Raw genomic sequence first — 6,000 nt, forward strand, 5'->3', positions numbered from 1 at the left:
CTACCATGCCCTTCTGCCATGATGTAGTAGTGTCTTGCCATAGACCTAAAAGCAACTCGGCCAAGTAACTGGGAACTGAAACATCTGAAACCATAAATCAAGATAATCTCTTCTTTCTTTCAAATTGTTTATCTCAGGTATTTTGTCATAGCAACAGGAAGCTGACTGACATATTCTTTTTGAGTCTCACTGAGTTTTTAAAAGAATCCATGGAAATAACCATTTAATATAATGAACTAATATGTGCCATAAAAATTTAAATGTTGCATTTCTTTTATTTCTTTATTTCTTTTTTTTGTTTGTTTGTTTGTTTTTTGTTACACATGCCCAGGCTCTTATTTTGAGACAGAGTTTCGTTAGGTTGTTCACAGCCTCGCTAAATTGTTAAGGCTGGCTTTGAACCTGGGAACCTCCCGCCCACCTCCCAAGCTGATGTGACTGCATATGTGCTCCACCGCACCTGACAAAATGTTGAATTTATTTAAGGAATATATTCCTTTTTCAGAATAAAGTACATTTTTTAGAGTCACATCTTAGTTTTAATATTCTTGTTTTCATTATCTAAATTTCTTTTGCTGATCACAAAATATGTCTTTCGTACATTTACATTTTTGACAATTTTGCCATATTTTATATGCTCTCTGTATGGAATACCATTCTTCAATAACTAAATTTTTTTCTTCTATGAAATAGCTCAAAAATCTACATCTCCAGCTCAGAACTCACCCCTGAGCTTTAGTACTATAGAACATACCCACCTGCTTGTTCAACACATTCTTAAAGATCATCACTTCTGGTAATCTAATCCAGACCAGCTCATTCTCCCAGATTTCATTTCTCAATTAAGATCTCACAATTGACCCAGGTGTCATTTTTAACACCTTCCTCTCTTTCACAATTTCCTTTCATCCCTGCCTCACATAGTGACATTCAATAATTCATCAAATCCTGCTAATTTCCTTCTGATATGCCTCTCAAAGTTATTTCACTCTTACCATTCACATTACTAGGTTCTAGTACAACATCTTACCACTTCTTTTCTAGGATATTGTAAGTCCATACTAAATGGTCTATGTTATTACAATTCCATCTGTATATGCTTTCATATCTTTAAATTTTAAAAATAAAATGTGATTACCCTGCTCCCTTTAATAAAATTTTCTGATATATCTTTATAAGTTCATTTTAGATCTGACCCTTGTCTAGCTGTACAGTTTTCTCTCTTGCTATTCATTGTTTGCTTAACTGCACAGGACATCATTTCACATAAAATACTTGAGTATTTAAACAGATGTTTTTAATGACTACCTAGTTTGCATGGTATATAGGAACCAAAATGTGTTTTAGTAGTTCACTATTAATACAAAGTCTAAATTTTATCATTGTAAACAATGCTTCAAAGGCCATCCTTGTGCATAAAACTTTACACATCTAAACACTATGTGATTATCTCAAGATAGACTCTGAAGCTCAAATCCATGGGATAGATGAAGATGAGGACAAATAATACCCATGAATACAAATGTTTGCATTAGGGAAGAGTAACCCTGATGTTTTTTAACCTAAATATTTTAAAATGGGTATGAAGCATGCTTTCTCTTTGTCCTATAGGACGTTATCATTGCTATATTGGACAGTGAATGTATGCATCAGCAAGTCCACTCTTTTCTTCCATGTTTCTAAACTACCATTGTATCTGGTTACTTTTCCTGTAAGAACACAACTCCATCAGCCATTCTGATTGATCTGATCAACTGAGGTTAGAAACAAAGTCCTTTCAGTTTATCTTATAAAATTGAATCAAGGCTGATACCAATAGGACTCCAAATAGCCAAATGAGGTCACCCTGAAATACTGACTTCAACTATCCTCAGAGTCCTGCACCTAAGCAGCTGAACAAATCACATAAAGCATGTGGCTTTCTCCTTAAGTCTTGGTTTTGACATTTCTACTTAGAGGCATTAATCTAGGTATCTTAGTACTTTGGAGGGAATCTAGGGTACATTCTCTCATCCATAAGAGTCCTAGTCAGTGGAGTCATTAATCATTACAGTTGATATCAGGGATAATTTTCATGCTATCTTTTGCAATTAGCTAATTTTCATCAAAGGAATAACTGCCTGAGGGCATATACAAATGATTAAGCAGTTATCACTGGAGATGCTTCCCCCAGGTAAAGCAGGGTGACCTCATTTTGGAGAGATGTCCAGTTATCTGATATCAAAATGATCTTCTGGTGGGATTTCTTGAGGCCCACTTAGGATACCCTCTCTAGATGAAAGTCACTCTATTTTGGAGAAGGACATAAGTAAAGCTTAGCTTCAATATAAGGATATAGTCTAAGGGGTACAGAGTCCCTGTGGAAAGAATATGTTATTGACAATTGGTGCATCGCCCAGTGGTTCCTACACCGATTGGGAGCACAGTTTTATAGTAATCAAATATGAAATATGGCTTCTCACTGACCAGTAGTTGTTAGGATTTCTACCTCTGTAGGAAGTAGTTCCCAGGCAGTCCCTCCCCCCGTCACATTTACCCAGAACACCAGCTAAATGACACTTCTCTGCCCCATAAGATGGCCGATAACTATAAGAAGGGGAAGAGCAAGGTACCCCAAATTTGACATTTTGTGTGAAACACAGAAGAACCATCTTCTGCTCTGTCTACAAGATTTATTAGTAAGAATACAAATAAGAGCAATCAAATTATAGTCAGGCCCTTCTAGCAGACTGTGGCAGAACTGGCAGGTGGTTATACTTAAGGTACCAGCCATACCAGGGCATTTTCCTTCATGAAGACAGCTACAGGATAATTTAAAAATACAGACATTATTAATTTCCTCTTTCCCCTATACCTTCTGGTGTCTGAAATATTTCTTTCCCAGAGGGTAGGGATGTTGTCTTTCTCCCATCACCACAAAATCAGTGCCCCACTAAAACTTTACCTTTCCTTTTTTTAGTTCTCCCCATTCATACTCAAGAGTTTTCATACAAAAAAATACAAATAAAAGAGGAACACAGCCTTTTTAATAAGTTCTTTGTAGTTATATATATATATATATATATATATATATATATATATAACAGTAGAATTCATTTTGATACAATTATGTAAGCATGGAATATATCTTATTCTAATTAGGATCCTATTCTTGTGGATGTTCATGATGGTGGGATTCACTACGGTGAGTTCAAACATGTACATAGGAAAATTATTTCAGATTCATTCCACTGTCTTTCTTTTTCCAAACTCTCCTCCATTCCCTCCATTACTCTTTGTCTACTACTAAATACTCTTCCTCTCTCTCCCCTTATTGTGGATTAGCTTCCACATATCCCTTGGTTTTGGGGTACTGGCTTATTTCACTAAGCATGAGAGTCTCCATATCCATCCATTTACTGGCAAATGTCATAAATTCATTCTTCTTTATGACTAAGTAATACTCTATTGTGTGTGTGTGTATATATATATATCACATTTTCTTTATCCATTCATCTGCTGATGGGGACCTAAGTTGGTTCCATAGCTTACCTATTGTGAATTGAGCTGCTATAAACACTGATGTGGGCTGTATCACTGAAGTATGCTTATAAGTCCTTTGGATATATATCAAAGGAGTAGAATAGCTGGGTCAACTGGTGATTCCATTCCTAGTTTTTTGAGGCATCTCCATATTGCTTTCCAGAGTGGTTGCACCAATTTGTAGTCCCACCAGCAATAAAAGAATGTACATTTTCCCCCACATCCTTACCAACATTTATTGTTATTTGATAATGGTCATTCTGAATACAGAGAGATGAAATCTCAGTGTAGTTTTTTTTTTTTTTTGTACCAGGTCTTGAACTCAGAGGCACTCAACCACTGAGCCACATTCCCAACCCTATTTTGTATTTTATTTAGAGCCTGGGTCTCACTGAGGTGGTCAGTACCTCGCCCTTGTTGAAACTGGCTTTGAACTCATGATCCTCTTGCCTCAGTCTCCTGAGTTGCTGGGATACAGGCTGTAACATTACACCCAGCTTCAGTATAGTTTTAATTTGCATTTCTCTAATTACTAGAGATGTTGAACATTTTTTCATATATTTGTTGACCATTTATATTTCTTTTTCTGTGAAGTGTCTGTTCTGTTTCTTTGACCATTTATTAATTGGGTGGGGTTTTTGGTGTTAAGTTTTGTGAGTTTTTATATATCTTGGAAATTAATGTCCTATCTGATGTGTAGGAAAGATTTTCTCACATTCTGTATTCTCTTCATATTCTTGATTGTTTCCTTTTCTGTGAAGAACTTTTTTAGTTTGATATCATCCATTTATTGATTCTTGATTTTACTTCTTGTGCTTTACGAATTTTGTTAAGAAAGCCAGTTCCTGAGCTGATATGTTAGAGTGTTTGGCCTACATTTTCTTCTAGTATGTTCAGGGTTTCTGGTCTAATTCATTGGTCTTTGATCCACTTTCAGTTGAGTTTTTTGCAAGGTTATATATAAGGGTTCAATTTCATTAAACTATATACAGATTTCCAGTTTTCCCAGCATCATTTGTTGAAGAGGCTATCTTTTCACTAATGTATGTTTTTGGTGCCTTTGTCTAGTATGAAGTAACTGTATTTTTGTGGGTTTGTTCTTATCTGTTTCATTGGTTTTCTTGCCTGTTTTGGTGCCAATACCATGCTAGGAGCACAGATTAAAAAAAAAAAAACTTGACAAAACCATTATGTTTCCTATTTTGATTCATATTGGCCACCATACGCAGATTATCCAAGCAGAGCATTCAACCAAGTGGTCATTATCCTTATGTTCTTGGGCCATGTCAATCTAACAAGTTAAACCAAGTGACTAATCAGAAGTAAGTTTGAATTCATTAGGTCCTTTTTGATTAGGCTGCCACAATGAAGGTATTATTAGCATCAAGCCTTCCTAGGGTTGCTTTTAGGGGAAAAATATTCAACCATTCTAGGAGTGATTTGACAGAATTCCAAATTTTCAAAATGGATCAAGATAACCTGATTTCTCTCCTTTTGTCCTGATAGTTATTTGAGAAAGGGCCAAGGGAAGATGGTCCATTTCTATAAAAGTCATATTCAGTAACCCAGTTGTTTTATTAAAGTGTTTGCATAAAAAAGGAAGTAAGGGAGGTAGAGTTAGAAAACTTTTGGAATCCATGTTTTATGGGACTATTTCAATACTCACCAATACTAAATGACTGTGAATAGTAAAGTACATGGAACATCATCAAAAACTTTGATGATTAACTCCTTATTCAATGACTGATGTAAGAATAGGTATATAATAGAAACCTGAAACATACTAGTGGACAGAGTTGACTACTTGGACTGAAATACCCATAACTGGAAAAAGGTTCAATGGTGGGGAGGCACCAATATAACCCTGGGGGGAGGTTCAAAGGTCAGATGTAGCCAAAATGGTAGAAAGGAATAGAGATGTTTCCTATGCAATAGAACCTCTTCCCTTCCAGCAAAAAAAAAAAATGAGTCCCCTTGTGTAAGAGTCATAAGTCAGCCTCAGTGTCAACCTCTACAGCAGAGATAGACTCCTTTACTTTGTGCTCAACCTATGATGGTGACTGTACTGTTCTTTTTGGTTCAATAATGAATCCAGGCAGGAAAGAGCTGCTTTGGGAAAGAGTTAGCAACAAACTGGGTACCATTCATGCATCTGTCTGTTATTCTACATCCTCATCCTTGACATACAACAACCTCCCCAATGCTTCCTCATTAAGAGGTAATTCAATGGAAGACCATTTGCTTCCAATTAGCTATACAATTTGGCTGATAAGATTCCTACTGATTGCTAGGGACTTCCCTCAAATGATGTTAATTGCCCCATGAGGCTTAATCTTCTTAGTCTTCTGGAAATTTTGTCTTTGCCAGTAACTCATGTTCAACACCCAATTTTAATAAACTCTGAAATGCCTTAGATTATACTGTACTTAGGGGCTAACAAGTTAACTTGACATAAATTTTTGGATGATTGCAGTAGAT

The sequence above is a fragment of the Ictidomys tridecemlineatus genome, chromosome 2 (assembly GCF_052094955.1).
Source record: "Ictidomys tridecemlineatus isolate mIctTri1 chromosome 2, mIctTri1.hap1, whole genome shotgun sequence".
Classification (NCBI taxonomy): Eukaryota; Metazoa; Chordata; class Mammalia; order Rodentia; family Sciuridae; genus Ictidomys; species Ictidomys tridecemlineatus.